Source organism: Dipodomys ordii, unplaced genomic scaffold, assembly GCF_000151885.1.
Source record: "Dipodomys ordii isolate 6190 unplaced genomic scaffold, Dord_2.0 Scaffold259, whole genome shotgun sequence".
In the NCBI taxonomy this organism is placed as follows: Eukaryota; Metazoa; Chordata; class Mammalia; order Rodentia; family Heteromyidae; genus Dipodomys; species Dipodomys ordii.
This window is the reverse complement of record NW_012267475.1, coordinates 500863-518887: the sequence shown is the minus strand read 5'-3', so window position 1 is coordinate 518887 and position 18025 is coordinate 500863. Positions and strand designations below refer to the sequence as shown.

At 42.3% G+C, this 18025-nt stretch overlaps 2 long non-coding RNA genes across 2 annotated transcripts in view; both read right to left on the bottom strand.

Annotated features, from left to right (window-relative positions):
* Positions 1-847: 847 nt before the first annotated feature.
* LOC106001037 lies at positions 848-4198 on the bottom strand. The gene is made up of 3 exons (XR_001175825.1): positions 4113-4198; positions 3530-3726; positions 848-1000 (listed from the first exon to the last, which is right to left on the bottom strand). It is a non-coding gene; the product is annotated as an uncharacterized LOC106001037 (long non-coding RNA).
* A 441-nt stretch (positions 4199-4639) lies between these two features.
* LOC106001036 overlaps positions 4640-18025 on the bottom strand; it is a 26591-nt gene continuing 13205 nt past the window's right edge. The window contains exons 2-3 of the long non-coding RNA XR_001175824.1: positions 7053-7147; positions 4640-4811 (exon numbers count right to left, since the gene is read on the bottom strand). This is a non-coding gene — a long non-coding RNA (uncharacterized LOC106001036). The remainder of the gene's footprint in view (positions 4812-7052; positions 7148-18025) is intronic.

Sequence of the window (18025 nt, the reverse complement as noted above, 5' to 3'; positions counted from 1 at the left end):
GGAAGTGTCGCGGTAGCTCAAGTGGTAGAGCGCTAGCCTTGAGCTGAAGAGCTGAGGGACAGCGCCCAGGCCCAGAGTTCAGGCCCCATGACTGGACCAAAAAAAAAAAAAAACCCACACATATTGTTTGAACACATAGGGTTGAGGGCATGGGAAATCACTTGCCCATTGACTGTTTAGCAGATAGCTGTGTTTGCTTGTGATATGACTCATATGTATATCTAGGCCCTGCTCTGTCAATCAACCTGGAGAAAGCAGCTCTTAATAAATATTAGTAAATATTGCAGCCTGGCAGCCAGGCTAATCCCCCACAGACAGAGCCCTAATCTTTGACTGTCCTGTCAGGCTGCATGAGGTCAGGGGATGGTGGGGCATTTTTCAGCCTATCTTGCTCTGACCTCTAAACTCAAGCAAACATAACAAGTTTTAGGGACACAGCAAAAAGAACATTCCCTGAGGAAGAGGAAGGAAAGGTAACTACAAGTATCTCAAGAGATACAATTTCATCTTGAGACATTTTCATCATGCATCAGAAAGAAAGCAGGACATAGCACATCATTAGCCCATCCAAAGTGACTGTGCTCTCCAGAGACAGGACAAACAATGAATTATGGGAGAGTAGGAAAAATACTAATACTTTTCCTTGTATCTATTTTTGACTCCTCCTAGAAAGATAAATAGGCTTCATAATGAGCATTAAATTAGTGCAAGACTGGTAACTTTACACATATTTTCAAGATGGTCCAAAAGTTTGGGTTTTTTTTTTTTAAGTCAGTAGTGCTACACAATCAGACTATAGGAAGAGGAGGCCTATCCTAGGAGGTCCAAGACACCCTCAGCTGGGAGCTGGGAGCACTGAGCCCAAGCCCATTACAATACCCAGCTATAAACAACGCATGTATTTTCTGGGTCACCTCATTCCACCACACTATAGGTGCAGTACTCTTGATGGAAGATTGTCTTGTAGTTGCTTCGGTCATAATGCACAGGCACAGGAACTCTGTCATTGAAACAAGACCTGTTAGAAGGCAAAGGACATGCACCACCTCACCCTCTCTGTCCAGACAGCTCTATGTAGAAAGCAGTCCACACACCAGCAGGCTGAGGTTCCCCTTATCAACCTAAAAGCATTTCTTTAGCAGCCTGAAAATGTGGGCTCCAAGTTCCTGACCTGTCTGTACTATAGTCACACAGACCATCCCTACCACACTTCCTGCATTCCCATACACACAGCAGGAAGGAAGTGCTAACAGGGGCAGGGACTGGCCTGGGCTACTCTGGTACTGGGAACTTTTCTAGACAGGGTCTTCCCAACCTTCCTGATCAAGAAGTGGTCACAATAATGCTGCTAGAAGTAGGAGGGCAAAAGTTGTCCCAGGCCTCGTCCTTTAGAAGAGAAGTTAATTCAACCAACAGAAGCGAAGATGCACCCTAGACCAGAGCAAGGAGCCCAGGGAGAAGCTGGTGGAAGTGGGGAAATACAGCTATGCATTCAGTGACACAAGGAATTTTAGGGTTCATTTCCCCTTGATGCCATCCACAGGCTCTGGGTGTAAATTGTTCTGCCCCAAGTGTATAGAAGAAGCCATCTTGGTGCCCTTTGAGATCATTTTTTTCAAAAGAAAGATTTATTGGCCTATATTGTAACAAAGGACATTTCAGAATATTTTCCAAAGCTGTTCTAGACCAGTGTCACTCTTCTGTCCTTTGTCTGGCCCCCAGCACACCTGGATTTTCAGCTGTTGATGGGGCAAAAAAGGAAGATGGTGAAAAGTCTATTATGGCCAACTAGGGTACTGAGCACTGAACTCAGAGGACTGGGCACAGCACAGACTCATTGGCATAGTAAATGCAAGCAAACTATGGAATTGTGTCATTGGCTCTCAGGCTTTGATTTAAGATTAAGGAATGATTAAGTTGAAGTACATAGTACTTTGAAGGATTTTGATGAGATAGAATAGTATAAATGCTAAATGAAATTAAATAAAAAAAAATCAAACCAAAAATTGCAACATAAGGTTTGATGTCCACTATCTAAAAGAAGAAAAAGGTACAGAAATGAAAAAAATAGAATAAAAGTTACAGGTTTAGTGGGCAGTGGTATTGTAATTGTAATGTTCATTGCTATAGTATCTCTAAACCAAAAGTAAAGCAGCCCACATATCAACAAATTAATGGATTAATGTGACCTTAAAATCACATGGTATAGTATTCCAGGAAGGAAAGGAATGAATAATATCATGTTCAGCATGATGAATACTGAAAATGTGATGAGTGAATGAGCCACAGGCAAAAAAGACAAATATTGTGATTTGATTTATAGGAGCCAGGTGCCAGTAGCTCATGCTTGCAATCCTACCTGCTCACAAAGCCAAGATCTGAGGGTTGCAATTCAAAGCCAGCCTAGGCAGGAAGGTCCATGAGACTAAATCTCCCGTTACTTAGCAAAAAGCCAGAAGTGGAGCTGTATCTCAAGTGATAGAACTCTAGCCTTGAGCAGAAGAGCTCAGGGACAGCACCTAGGCCCTGAGTTTAAGCCCCCGGACCAGCACAAAAGTAGGTAAGTAGATAGATAGATAGATAGACAGACAGATAGATAGTAATATCTAGAATGGAAATTTTATATTGCAGAAAACAAGTTAAAGGTTACCAGGTCAGGGAAGAATAATGGAATTATTGCTTAAAGAATGCATGGGTTGGTTTGGGATCATTAACGTTTTGGAAATGTAATGAACCTCATAAACCAAGTAGTATATTTCAAACTGTTTAAAATAAAAATTGTATATAATACACATTTATTCTAATACAAATGTTCAAAGTAGTGGTTATTGAAGGAATGCCTAATTACCAAGTTTCTGGTAGGAAATAAAATTACATAATTCTGCCATCTAATGTGGGACATATTACTAGATGCATTGCTTCTTATTATTTTTTTTCTTGGTGGTACTCAGTTTAAATTCAGGGCCTCATACTTATCAGACTGGCATCCTACCATGTGTAAACCTCTAGTCTTACTTTTTTCTGATTATTTTGGGTATGGTATCTACCTAACTTTTCTAGCTAGACTAACCTTAAATTTAGATTCTCCACATTTCAGCTCCCTGAGAAGCAAGGATGAGAGTATTAACCACCGGTACTGGCTTGGATGCATTTTTAAAAATCAATCCATATCTAGCCTTGCAGATGAAACAGAGAGCCTCAGAGCAAACATTACAGGCAAACAGTAATCAGATTCCAGAACTGCAGGCTGGATGACCTTGGCCTTTTACCTAATTGAGTGGCAATTTCAGAGAAAGAGTTGCTTAAGAACAGTAGGAAAAAACAAACATATTTCCCAGACTTGTCACAGACAAATGACAGAACAGAAGGAAAGATATACTTTGAGCCTTGACCACATTCAAGGTTGTCGTAGGCATAGAGATGGTGCTAGTGGTTTTTCTGGCTTCATGAGTATATGTGCACCATCTTATTTCATTCTCATGTCCACCAGGTTATCCTTATTATACATTGGGGAAAATCAGAAACATACCGAAGCACATATAGCTAATGTACAAGGAATAGAGATTCCAACCCAGCCTCAGCCCCGAGGCTCTTTCTGCTTCTCTGCCAATAGCACTCCTGGTTCTGTTCTATTGTAGATCCAAGGGAAGCCGAGAAGAAGGTCTCATGGTCCAGCAACTCTTAACCTGATGTAGATCCAGGTCACAATGGCTTTTGCTGCAAAGACTAGGTCAAACACCCAGAGATACAAAAATCAAGATTGACTTATACCAGGCCAATGCACGGCCTAGGAGCCTACTCCAGGAAGCCTGCCCTACAAGTCTTCCAGGTTGCATCCTTCCTTCTCTGACCATTTGCTGTGAGGCCTGCTCTACACTGTGGGCAGAACCCTGGACATTTGTGCTTGATAGGAATCAGCCTTCTGATGAGTCACATGCTTACTCTGAGAGGCAAATTTGGGAAGTGCTACCTGACACAGTGCTGCTGTTGCCCAAACTGTTCCTGCTGGCCTGGGGGTGTAGCTCAGTGGCAGAGCACTTGCTAACTAGTGAGGGCCCTGCACCACAACCCCAGCACAGCCAAAACAAGCATAAAACCATTCTTGTACTCACAAAGCACCACGACCAAGGCTAAATGACAGGGAGACATCAGGTACATTTGGAGATGCTGGGAAAGAGATGGCTGCGGCGGGTGTGTCTTCAGGTGCTCTGTGTCCCACCTGCTCATAGACACCTTTCACCTCTACTAGCAACCCAGCAGAGAACACTTACATGACCTTTGGGCCATCATGAGGACAGTAAAGCAGTAAGCACATGGCATGTCATCAAGTGCACCTCTCAGCTCTTCCCTCTGCCTGTGCTCAGATCTTTCCTGTTCTTAGAAAGCTCCAAGATCAGCCGGGCGTTGGTGGCTCACGCCTGTAATCCTAGCTACTCAGGAGGCTGAGATCTGAGGATCGTGGTTCAAAGCCAGCCCGGGCAGGAGAGACCGTGAGACTCCTATCTCCAATTAACCACCAGAAAACCGGAAGTGGCGCTGTAGCTCAAGTGGTAGAGCGCTCGCCTTGAGCTGAAGAGCTGAGGGACAGTGCCCAGGCCCAGAGTTCAAGCCCCACAACCGACAAAAAAAAAAAAGAAAGCTCCAAGATCAAGGCTAGGGTGACCACCAGGACAACTTCTAGAACAGCATTAATAAACATTTAGATATTTATTTGAATATAAGTCTTTAAGAGTAATGATACTGACCAAATTTCAGAAACAAAAATGAGGCAGGTCTGTTGGTTCATCCTGTAGTCTCAGCTACTCAGGAAGCTAAGATCAGGAGGTTTGAAGTTAAAGGTTGGTGGGACTCTGTCTCAAGCAATAAAAAGCTGAGGTGACATGCATACAACTGTCTTCTCAGCTATACAAGAAGCATAAATAGGAGACTCACATTCTAGGGAAAAGTGCAATACTATTAAACAAATAATGAAGCAGAAAAGTCTAGAGGCATGGCTCAAGTGGTATAGCATCTGCCTAGCAGGTGCAAGGCTCTGAGTTCAAACCTCAGTATCACCAGGCATAAAAATACATAAAACTGAGTCAGTAGCAGTTCAAAGTGTCCATCAAGAGATGAATATGTAGCATCAATGGCATATACATAAAAAGGAGTATTAAAGTCCTGGAAAAGGAAGCAAATTCTGGTAGATTGTAAATGCACAAATCTTAAGGACATTGTGCTTAGTGTAGGACACTGCTCTCCAAAGGACAAATACTATTCGATTTCACTATGGGAGCTTCCTACAGTACTCCCATTCATAGAAATAGAATGGAGAATGGCATTTGCCAGGGACTGATGGGAAAACGCTCTAGGGAATGATTGATGGGTACCAACTTTGGGCTAAGCTTTGGGTTCTTGTTTTCCAGGTTAGTTTGCTTAAGATTATGTTTTTAAGACAAGGTCTTGATATGTACCCTGGCTGGCCTCAAATTCATCATTCTCTAGTTCTAGCCTCTAGAGTGCTAGGAATGTTGTCATGCCCTGATGGGTTATTTTTGTTTTGTTTTATTTTTGCGATGTCTTGTTTTTTTGTTTTTTGTTTTTGTTTTTTGGGGGGGTCCAGTCGTGGAGCCTGAACTCTGGGCCTGGGCGCAGTCCCTCAGCTCTTCAGCTCAAGGCTAGCGCTCTACCACTTGAGCTACTGCGACACTTCCGGCTTTTTTCTTTTTGCTTATGTGGTGCTGAGGAATCGAACCCAGGGCCTCATGCATGCAAGGCAAGCGCTCTACCACTGAGCCACCTTCCCAGCCCCTTGTTTTTGTTTTTGTTTTTTTGGTGCTAAGCCTGGGGCTTGAAACTCAGGGTCTGGGTGCTGTCCCTGACCTTTATTATACTCTCAAGGATGGTGTTCTACTACTTAAGTCACAGCTCCACTTTTAGTTTTTTGCGTGGTTAACTGGAGATAAGATTTGCTCAGACTTTCCTGCTCAGGCTGACTTTTAACTATGATCCTCACATCTCAGTATCCTGAGTAGGATTATAGGCTTTTGTAGGCCACCAATGTCCATCTGTTTTTTTGAGATTATTGAGGTGGGATTCTCACTATGCTGTGCAAACACTAGTCTTGAACTCCAGCTCCAGAGCTGCATTTTCACAAGATGAAAAGTGGTGCTGATGGCTGCCAATGACAGGAATGAACTTCATGCCACAGAGCCAAATACACAATACTTACCATGGAAAATTGATCTATTGTACCTGAAGGAATACTACTGAAAACTATCCGGACACCAGGATCCCCCACAGCATTGAGTGAATGCTCATGTGTACTCTATACTGGACAATGTCAATAAAGATTGGTGTGGATTCATTCCCTATTAAAAATGTGCCCTGTAGCAGGGGTGTTGATAACAGGAGAGGCTGGGTATGTGACTGGAAAACCAGGAGATGTGTGTTTGTGTGTGTATTGAAAGTTGTCTGTACCTTGCTCATTTTCACTGTCTACACTACTCTACCTAGCCTCTTACCTAGCTTAAGCCTATAAACCCAGCTACTCAGGGAATGGAGATCAGGTGAGTTATGGTTTGAGGCTAGTCCAGTCACAAACTTAGCAAAAACCCCATCTCAACAAATAAGCTGTGCCTGGTGGTACAAACCTATTAACCTAGGTACGCAGGAGGCATAGGTAGGAAGATCTTGTTTTAAGGCTAGCCTGCATAAAAGAGACCCTATCTGAAAAAATAACCTAAAAAAAAAAAACAAAAAAAAGACTGGCCATGTGGCTCAAGTGGTAGAGCACTTGTCTAGCAAGTACAAACCTTAGTATCAAGGGCTGTGAATTTGATAAAGAAAACCCAGTCTGGCACATAACCTGTAGTCCCAGCTACTGGCAAGGATCACTTGAACCCAGGAATTCAAGACCAGCTTGGGCAACATAGACCCCTGTTTCAAAATACAAAAGAAAACATAATCTGAGGAAAGGGGATTTTGAGAGGGGGCAGTTGCACTTTAGAAATGGCTACCCCCCCCACCCCCCCTACCCCCCCTCCATCCCATACCACTGGCCTGAGACTTACTTGTTGCAGCATTGAATTCCACTTGGTATGCAAAAACACTTCTCACATTTCTCTGTCTCCCAAATTGAGTTCAGTTCACATCTGGTTACTGCATACTGAAACAACACACAGGCTTCAACAGCAGAGACCTAATGTCATGCTCCAAGAATTGGGGCCAGTACCTACCACAGGAAAATATTGATGATTTTACAGATATCCAAGAAAATGTTTCTATATTCACCCTGGTTGAATCCCAATGCATTCCATAACATTGATATTTTTTTCTTTTCTTCTTTTGTGCTAGTCCTGGGATATGAACTTGGGGCCTTGGCATTGTCCCTGAGCTTTTGTACTCAAGGCTAGTGTGCCCTACCACTTGAGCCACAGCTCCACTTCTGGCTTTTTTTAGTTAATTGGAAATTAGAGTCTTGGACTTCCTGGCCTGGGCTGGCTTTGATCCAAGATCCTGAGATCTCAGCCTCCTAAGTAGCTAGGATTACAGGAATGAGCTACCAGAGGACAGCTTGATAACGTTTCTAATAGCATGCTTGAATCCTTGAGATTGTATTTCAGAACACACATTTCAAGAATAAATAGAGTCCTCCTCTTTAATTTGGAAGATTCCTCCACTTCCTTTTACTTTGCAATGAAGTGGCTTCCCGTCCTGGGTGCACACATGAAATGAGTTACTTAGACAACATTGTGGGCTGGTGCTATAGCTCAGTGGTAGAGTATGTGTTTAGCAAGCCCCAATTTCAATTCCCAGTGCCAAAATGATCAAAACTGGGAGAGAGTGGGGGAAGGGCTCGAAGGCCTGACAGCATCAGATCTCCTGGGTTGGCCCTGAACATTGACCTCCTTTAACTGCTTTCAGATATGCTTTTCAGAAGCTGCACTTTGACCAGAGCTTGGGCATTAAAGCTAGTAAACCATGGTTCTCAACCCTAGCTGCATGAGAGGAGAGTCAATAAGGAACTTTTAAATTCATGGCTCCAACCCCAGAAAGTCTGATACCTCTGGTCTTAGATGGAGCCTTATCACTGATAAAATTTAAAAGTTCTCTAGGCATTTCTCATAGTTAGAATTGAGACTATGGTATAGATCGGATAATTGAAGTCCTTTTTACTCCATTTCCATATTTGCCCCTATCATACTTTCCAGGTAGACTAAAGGGCCAAAAGCCCTACTGGTTTAATACGATAACATATCCTAAAATAATACACAGAGAAAAGCTAGGACTTACCACCATACTGTCACATTACAGATACTATACTGGATATAAAATAGCAATGTACATTGCATGAAATCATAAAGGTGCTGAGGACAAGACTGCCTAGGAGAGTTTTCTGTAATGGAAAGAAAAGATGGAGTAGAAAATGAGTGGATCCAGATGTTATTCTCAACTGTCATGTATAAAGACCTCCAGTAAATTCTCACAAGTAGGTCTGAAGGTGAAGTTTCTACCAGCCCAGGAACTAGACCAGCACAGATCACAAAAGAAAATCAGTAACAACAAAAAAACAAAAGGCATCAAAAATCACAGAACAAGTTAAGCACAAGTCAGTTTTGAGAGAATAGTTTGAGAGATCCTGTCAAGAATCATAGCAGGGCTGGAGGCCTGGCTCTAGTGGCAAAGGAAAAGCCTAGCAAGCACAAGGCCCCACATACAAATCTCAGTACTGAAAAAAATCACCTCAGAACAACAATGATACTGTGCTTTTTATTGTAGAAGAAACAGTCTTTTCATTTTTATTGGATTCAAGAACTTTTTTGAGGGGTTGGGAAGGTGGCTCCGTGGTAGAGTGCTTGCCTTGCATGCATGAGGCCCTGGGTTCTATTCCTCAGCACCAACTACATAAGTAGAAAAAGCCAGTAGTGGAGCTGTGGGCGCTAGCCTTGAGCTGAAGAGCTGAGGGACAGCGCCCAGGCTGAGTTCAGGCCCCATGACCGGCAAAAAAAAAAAAGAACTTTTTTGATTGTTCCTTTATTTCTTCAGTGATGCATTTGTCATTCAATAATGTGTTTGAATACTTTGTATAGTATTTTTTGCTGTTGAATTAAGAGTTTAATTCAATTATAGTGGGAGTTTATAGTATTTGCTGAAACATATGTGTTCTAGAGTATGACCCTTTTCTTGTTTGTTTTGGTTTTGTTTATGTTCTAGTTATGGGGCTTGGACTCTGGGCTTGGGCGCTGTCCCTCAGCTCTTCAGCTCAAGGCTAGTTTTCTACCAGTTGAGCCACAGTGCCACTTCCGGTTTTCTGGTGGTTTATTGGAGATAAGAATCTCACAGATGTTCCTGCCTGGGCTGGCTTTGAACCTCCATCCTCATATCTCCACCTCCTGAGTAGCTAGGATTACAGTTATGAGCCACCAGCACCCAGCAAGTATGATCCCCTTTGGAGACACTCAATGGACTGCTCAGAGTGTGCTATGCCACTTCAGAAGAAAACACTAGATGTCTGCTGAGTCCATTTGGGGTCACTTAGTTCTGAAGTTTTTCTATTGATATTTTTGTTTGGATGACCTTTCTATTGGTGAGGCTGAGGTAGTGAAGTCTTCCATTATTATTGTACTGAGATCTGTCAATGCTTCTGGACTTACCAGAAGTATTTGTTTAATGAACTTGAATGCACTGTTTTTTGGTGCATATACATTAACAACTGTAATTTCCCCCTTGTGAATCATTCACTTTATTAAGTGGCTTTTGTCTCTTCAGATTAATTTATTTTGAAATCTATTTTTTCAGATGGAAGTATAATTGTTCCTACCTGCTTTTGGCATCCATTTGCTTAGATCCTTATCTTTTTACCCAAGCCTGTATTTGTCAGAGAGATGTGTTTTTTGTAGGCAATATATGGTTGACTTGTCATTCTGCGTCTTTTGATCAAAGATTTTAAAATATTAACATTAAATATTGTATTGAAATATATTTCCCATTTCTTGTCATTTTATTGTTTTTATGGTACTTGCTTCTTTCCTGCTATGCTAATCTGGTAAGGTTTAACATTTCCTGTATTTTCCTGTTTTGTTTTGCTTTTTCTTCTGTGGATAGGATTTCTCTTAGTATCTTTTACAGTGCTGATTTAATAGTCATGAGTATCTTTAGCTTTTGTTATTCATGGAAGGTTTTCTTTTCTCCCTCAATTATGAAGGATAACTTCCCTGTTTTTCACTTCTTTAGGTTGGCAATTGTTATTCCTCAGGGCTTGAATTACAGCCTTCCATGCCCTTCAAATCTTCTGTTATTCAAAAGGCTTGCCATTGTAAGTTACTTGCTGACTCTCTTGCTTTCAATGTTCTTTATTCTGCATATTTAGTATTTAGTATTTACACCATAATATGTCAAGTCATGTTTCTTCTCTGACCATGCCTGTTTGGTGTTCTATAAGCCTGCTTCACATGCATGACCTTCTCTACTTGAGGTTAGGGATTTTTTTCTGCCATTATTTTATTGACTATGATATGAATAGATTGAGGAAAGGTGAACAAATGTGATTATAACCAATATACAGTATATAAAAATTGAACTTTGTAACCTAAGTGTAGGGATAGGCCAGAGAAAAATGGGGAGAATGGTAGAAAAGGGGTGATATTGAAAAGCATTGTGCTCATAACCTTACTTATGGAATTGTAACCTCTTTGTACTATTTACAATAAAATTGAAAGAAAAAGATGCTATACAGTAGAAAGGCACATGTTCTAGCATCACAGAACATAAAGATGTGGCCTTTAGGTATGAATTTAGTTACCTAAGGGGTCCAAGCCAGACCCCTTACAGCAAGTGCACTCAGGAAATTGCAAAGCAAACCTGAATGGCAGATTATGCATTATACAGGAGAAGGTAACCATATCTACAACACCCTTAGAAAGATAATTGGCCCAGACTACATGGAGATTCATGCCAGCTCCACACTTCCGGCCTACCACCTACCTGAGGACATCATAGGCCCTGTGTGAGCAAGGTGATTGCAACATTTGCTGCCACCTGGAGAGAAGGAGTCAGTCATATCACCCTCTGCAGAGCCTCTCCCAGGAAGAAGAGCCGCTGTACCCAGGCCTGGGCCCTTGGGGAGGAGGAAATGAGGAGACAACAAATGACCACAGGACCACACTGTTGTCAACAGGAAATTTGGAAGGTCAAGCTCATTAGGAACTTGGAGGCAGCCAGGCTCTGGTAGCTCATGCCTGTAATTCTAGCTATTTGGGAGGCTGAGATCTAGCTACTTGGGAGCCAGCCTGGGCAGGAAAATCCATGGGACTCTTATTTATTAGCTACAAAATCCCAGAAGTAGAGCTGTGGCTCAAGTGACAAGAGTGCTAGCCTTGAGCATAAAAGCTCAGGGACAGTGGTAAGACCTGAGTTCAAGCCACAGGACTGGAATGAAGGGGAAAAAAAGGACTTGCAGTAATCCCACTTGCAGTGGGCCAGTATGGTGTTCTTGATCATTCCTCCCAAAGGCCAGATCTCACAAGTGACCCCAAAAAATGTTAGCAGATGAATATAGAAGTACATGTGATATCAAGGTATTAGTAAACCACCTTTCAATACTGGGAGCCATTACATCTGTACAACAGAGTCTCAAACTTTATAACAGAGCATCTCCAAATAATATGCTAGTTACTGTGGAAACAGTAAGGAGGAAATGAAACAGGAGGAGGAAAGGAAAGTCAGCAGTGCCTCAGAACTTTCAAACCAGCCAATCATCATTGTGCTTGTGTGACAAATATGACATAGAGGCTCTTACAAGCACTACTTTTGGGTGACAGCAAGTTGGTTCCATTTGTAGTTACACTCCAAAGAAACAGAAGACAAGGCCTACACAATTTCATTGTGGATTTCTCAGAGAAACAATGTAGAAGAGGTTAGTCAGCCTTGCAGTTTGTCTGTTTAAGAATGAAAAAGTGCTGTATGACAGTGGCTCACACCCATCATCCTAGCTACTTAGGAGGCTGAGATCTGAGGATCATAGTTTGAAGCCATCTTAGGCAGGAAAGTCTATGAGACTCATCACCAATAAACTCCTTAGAAAAAAAGTCGGAAGTAGTGATGTGGCTCAAGTAGTAGAGCCCTAGCCTTGAGCAAAAGAGACTCAGGGACAGTGCCCAGGCCCAGAATTCAAGCCCAAGACCGGCAAAAAAAAGGAAGCCTGCGGGTGCAGGGGCTCATACCTGTAATGTTAGCTAATCAGGAGGCTGAGATATAAGGACTGCAGTTCAAAGCCAACCTAGGCAGAGAAGTCCGTGAGTTACTTATCTCTAATTAAACACCAAAAAGCCAAAAGTAGAGCTGTGGCTTGAAGTGGTAGAGCATTAGTCTGAAGCACAAAAGCTCAGACATAGTACTCAGGCCCTGAGTTCAAGCCCCACAATTACCACCCCCCCAAAAAAAATGAACTGGCAGTCAAGTACCAGTGGCTCACACCCATAATCCTAGCTATTAAGGAAGCTGAGACTTGATGATCACATTTCAAATTTCAAAGCCAGGTCAAGCAGGAAAGTCTGTGAGACATATTTCCAAGTAATTATCAAAAAGCCAGAAGGGGAGCTGTGGCTCAAGTGGTAGAGCACCAGCCTTGAATGAAAGGGACAGTGCCCTTGACCTCCAGCCCTAGTTCAGGCATTCACAAGAAAAAGGAAACCCCAAAGCAACCACCACAACAACAACACTGAACTAAGGCAAGCTAATGTGTTTGATCCAAAGGCTTCTATCAAAAGTTTTAAGTTAGTTGATACATCCTATGATGGTGCACATGAATTCAACCAAGCTACTTATCTACTGAAGTCCTCTCCATCATGAAATTCATTCAAGAGAAGAAATTAAGAAAATACTATTTGATAAATACCAGGTAAGGTTTATGTATCTTCAACTTATGTAGAAAAACATACATGAGGTCTGCTTTGGAGTGAAGGTATATAAAGGCTTTGGAAGTGGGGGAAGTTAGGGCTGTCCCGACTCTAATATATAATGACATGTTCTTCATGCCAGAGCATAGAAGAGAAAATTCCCTTAGCTCCAGAAGAGGAGAAGAATAAATCTCATTTCACAGACAATAGAACAGACATATGAGCAATTTGTATGATCTGCTTGATAAAAGTTCCCATAATGAGGTACCTGTGCTGTTGCTGGGACTGGTACAAATAAAACACGCAATGGCAGGCACTAGTGGCTTATGCCTGTAATCTTAGCTACTCAAGAGGAAGAGATCTGAGGATCACAGTTTGAAGCCAGCCTGGGAAGTCCAATTAACCACCAAAAAGCTGAATGTAGAGGTTGGCTCAAGTGGTAAAGCACTAACCTTAAGTGAAAAAGGTAAGGGCAATGCCTAGGTCCTTTGTTTGAGCCCCAGTACTGACACAAAAATAAATAAATAATAAAATACACAATTCATTTTTAAGTCAATTGGGATCACCTACACTGGTTAAAAGTAGTGGGGTATGTTTGGGTTTCAAATTGAGTACTTTTAACACTTTCGTGCCTGACAGATTCTTTACTGACTGTCACAATCACTTGCAGATCTATTTTTCTGAATCAGCTCATCTTCCCTGGGTTTCAGATCTGCCTATTCTTCCAGCAATCCTGTACCACTTGACTGAAGGAAATATGATTCAAATGGAGAAACGTTGGTTCTCCCACTGCTGAAATGATGGTCTGTCAGGTAACCTGACGTCTCAACCCCCAATGGGAGGCATCCATTTGTTGTTCATCAACATGGAAGGCTCACCAGGACAGGCTTTGCTTTGGGCTCTGTGATTTGCATGCAGCACACCTGGGAATGAATCGCCCGCTCTTTCGCAGCAGTACCTTAGGGTTTTGCCACTGTAAATGGGTCTAATGTGATAAGACAAGAGAAATTGGATACAAATTTACATTGTCATCTATGCTTGTTTTTTCACATGATGCATTTAGGGTAGGCAGTTTCCTTTCTGGTCTTTATTTTCACTATTTAAATTTGGAAATGATGCCAAAAAGTTTAACTTTTAATAAATGTGTTCTCTTTAGTAGTATATCTTGCATATATACAGACAGATAATACACTCACACATATACACATATGAATAAAAAAGGTATAAATCATAGCCTCTTCATTTTCTAGCCCCAGCAGAAAGATTCTAAGCAGTGACATCTTGGTGTTTGATGCACAGACATAGAGATGAGTTTGAAACCATTTTTATGAGTTTAAACACACACACATATTAAGAGGATTGATTTTCAACAGGAAATTGTGAGTTCAGATGATTTTGAATATCAAGTCTCAGCATCAATTACATATTTACTCTGCCCTTACACCCCCATATGCATTTGCCACTGACCTGAAAGCTCACAGAAAGAATTCTCCCTCTGTCGGGTGGATTGCTAGGTACAAGCTATGTCCCTCATCTCATGCACCAAGAAACAGAGGCTCAGCAGCACCAGTTGAGACAGCCAGCTGCTGGAGCTGGGTTTCCTGATAGCCTGAGAAGAGCTCAGCGGGTCATCCCTGCAAGCCCACCAGGCTGGGGCTGGGGTCTGGTTTTTTTTTTTAAATTTTATTTTATTTTATTTGTGAACAAACTGTACAGAGGGGTTACAATTGCATGGGCAGGATAATGCGTACATTTCTTACCAAGCATTGCAGCCTCCTCCTTTGTTTACCCTTCCCATCCCTTCCCAGCCTCCCCCCTCCCCCCCATCCCAATCCTTCTCCTTCCCCCCTCCCCCCCACCCCCTTCCCCTCCCCCCCCCTCCGCACCGAAGTTGTAAAGCTCGTTTTGGACATGACAACTTGTACTTCTCATTGTTGCATCAGATCCACCTGTATCCTTAAACAACTGGTTTTTCCCCATCTCCTCCACAAGTTATACTGACATCAAATATAGTGAAAGCAGGGGTTATACTGTGGGGGAGGGACATACAAAGCAACAAAGAGATAATCTTATAAATGCGTTAGAAACACATGTATGAAAAAAAAACATTAAAATACATAGCTAAGGGTTCATTTTCCTGACATCACATTATCTGACCTTTCCGCTTGACTAGTACATATACTAGATATTGCAAATAAAGTTTTGGAGCTGGATAGAATAGGGAAAGCAGACACGGGAAATAGGAGCAAGGAGTTCAGAAATAAACATTGTCAATTCAGTTGACTTGATGAGTAGTGCTTAGGTACCGTATTCTTTTATTAACCTTCATGCTCCTCATGAACAATTGCATACAGTAGAACAATGCCCCTGTAGAAGATTAACTGCCCTGGGGCAAATAAATGGTATTCCGGTACTTGAAGAAACCACACAGAGAAAAATGTAAACAGCTCTGGTAAGATTCTTATAGAATGATATAATAGTAAATGGCTTTGTACCCCTAGTTTGACCCTTTCTGTACTTAAAGACACACACAGCACAAGGATAGAAATTACCAGGAAGACTTACACAAGAGTTAGTACGCTGATCAACTTGTTTGTTTGATGTTAACCAGGTGGTCAGGGGAGACCATGTCAACCTCTGTCACAGACTAAAAAAAATTCTTTTTGGTCCTAGGGCTTGAACTCGGGGCATGAGTGCTATTCTTGAGCTCTGAGCTCTTTCACTCAAGCCCAGCACTTAATCACTTGAGCCACAGTTCCACTTCTAGTTTTCTGGTGGTTAATTGAAGATAAGAGTCTCACAGATTTTCCTGTCTGGGCTTGCTCTGGACTGTGATCCTCAGATCTCAACCTCCTGAGTAGCTAGGATTGTAGATGTGAGCCACCAGTGTCTGGCTATAGACTAATGTTTAATGGGCTGTTTTTAAGCTTACCTTTGGAATGAAGGTTGTACCCTGGACACTTTCCCTGGATGCCTACGCAGCCAGGTGACAGTGGCTACGGCATATATCCCCACAGTGTCTGGGAACACTCTGATTGCAATAGATACCATCCAAGTGTGGGTTTCTCAACATCCTGCCTTCCACTCTAGACACACTGGCCCTCACTTGTAGATCGAGCCTACCCCTCCCCAATCCCAAATAACTTGGGAGGAATAAAGCTTTGGCTCATAGTTTCAGAAGCAGCAATTTAGCGTCATCTGATTCGATTGCCTTCAGCCCTGTGATGAGGTAGCTGCACTAAACTACTCATCTCACAGGAGCTGGGGTAGTAGATAAGAGAGATACAGAGAGGGACTAGGCTCCATTACCCACTTCAAGTGCCATAGGCACCTCCTAAATGCCTCCTATATTGGAGAGCACCATGGGAATGAACCCAGCCTGCATCATATGGTTTATGGAGAACACATCTCATCCAAGCCATAATTCTGGCCTTCAGTCTGATGGTTCTTTCTTTCTTCTCAAAACCCCTTTGCATCTCTTGGCAGAGCCAAACGACCTTCTTCAAACCCAGAAGGTATTCTTGACTTTTTGCTCCCAAAGAGGGTGAGTATCCTACCTGCTCATTCCAGCACTTTGATCTCTTTTACCTCATCAGCTTTGTTTTTAGGTCCCTTACATGTCCAAATACATATCCACATGCATGCTTACACCCATTCTCAGAGGTCTCTCCATAAACATCAGCCTCTGAAGGCTCAGTGCCCATGCCAACGCACACTGTACAGCCTGATCTTTTCAGTAATCTTTGGCAGGGACAGTTTGTACATTTGTTAGGGCCCTGTCATCTTGTTGGAAACCAACTCAAATAAGCATAAAAAATGCTTTTTGGCTGAAGTGTAAGGATCTTACCTGAACCACTTGCTGGATTAAAATTGTTCAGGCAAAGGCAACTAAGGAGATGGCCATTTCAATCTCTCTCTCTATTCATTCATGCCTAACCACTATTACTAGTCACTTCTAAACTGTAATAAAAAAATTCACTTCCATATACAAAGTGTGTTAGTGGTAGCTAGAAGTTCAAAGCCAGCCCAGGCAGGAAAGTCCATGAGACTTTTACCTCCAATTAACCACCAGAAAACTGCAGAATGGCAAGCTGTGTCTCAGGAGCCCCTGAGCTATCAAACATCACAGACACTGCATTCGTACATATTTTCTGATCTGCTCCTCTAAGTACTGGCACTTGCCATCCTGACAGAGAATTGATCCTCATTTCACCATGTGCTGAAGAGGATTCAGACCTGGTAAGAGTGAGTATGTGGCCCAAATTCTCAGACAATCCCATTCCCCCCCTCCCTGCTCTGCAGTCTACCTTGACAAAATTAATAATCACATCTGACAGGTATTTGTCTCATCCCAGTGAGCACCTATGAAGAAAGCTGACTTGCATATAACAAGTACAAGGACTGTTGACTCTGTTCTAAATTTCCAGGTTGATTTACACTTATTGGAATTTTCTTCCTTCCTTCCTTCCTTCCTTCCTTCCTTCCTTCCTTCCTTCCTTCCTTCTTTCACTTTCTTTTTCTTTTTTTTTGGGGGGGGGCTTGAAATTAGGGCCTGAATACTGTCCTGAGATTTTTCTACTCAAGGCTAGCACTCTACCACTTGAGCCACAACTCTACTCCCAGCATTTCAGTGATATCTGGAGATAAGAATCTCATGGAGGGCTGGCACAGTGGCAGAGTAAGTACTAGAAGTGGCACTGTGGCTCAAGTGGTAGATCACTAGCTTTGAGCTGAAGAGTTGAGGGACAGTGCCCAGGCCCAGAGTTCAAGCCCCATGACCAATAAAAAACAAAAACAAAAACAAAAAACCAGGCGAATGGGAGGTTTCTGGGTTGTTTGTAGAGTTGCTTGACCAAATATCTTTAATCCACTTGATACAGAAGAAATGTCTTGGCCTTTGCCTGGATCTCCACCTTTCTCTGAGAGAAAAGCTGACTTTGTTTTTCAAGGTTCTTACTGGTTAATCTTGTTCACATTTCCTTTGCTCTGTCTCTTGTGTTTGTGTTTTATCTGTTATAACCATATTCCTTTGGCAAATGCTTTCTGATGTCTTACAGAAAATAAAAAAGAGGGACTGGGAAGGTGGCTCAGTGGTAGAGGGCTTGCCTTGCATGCCTGAGGCCCTGGGTTCGATTCCTCAGCACCAC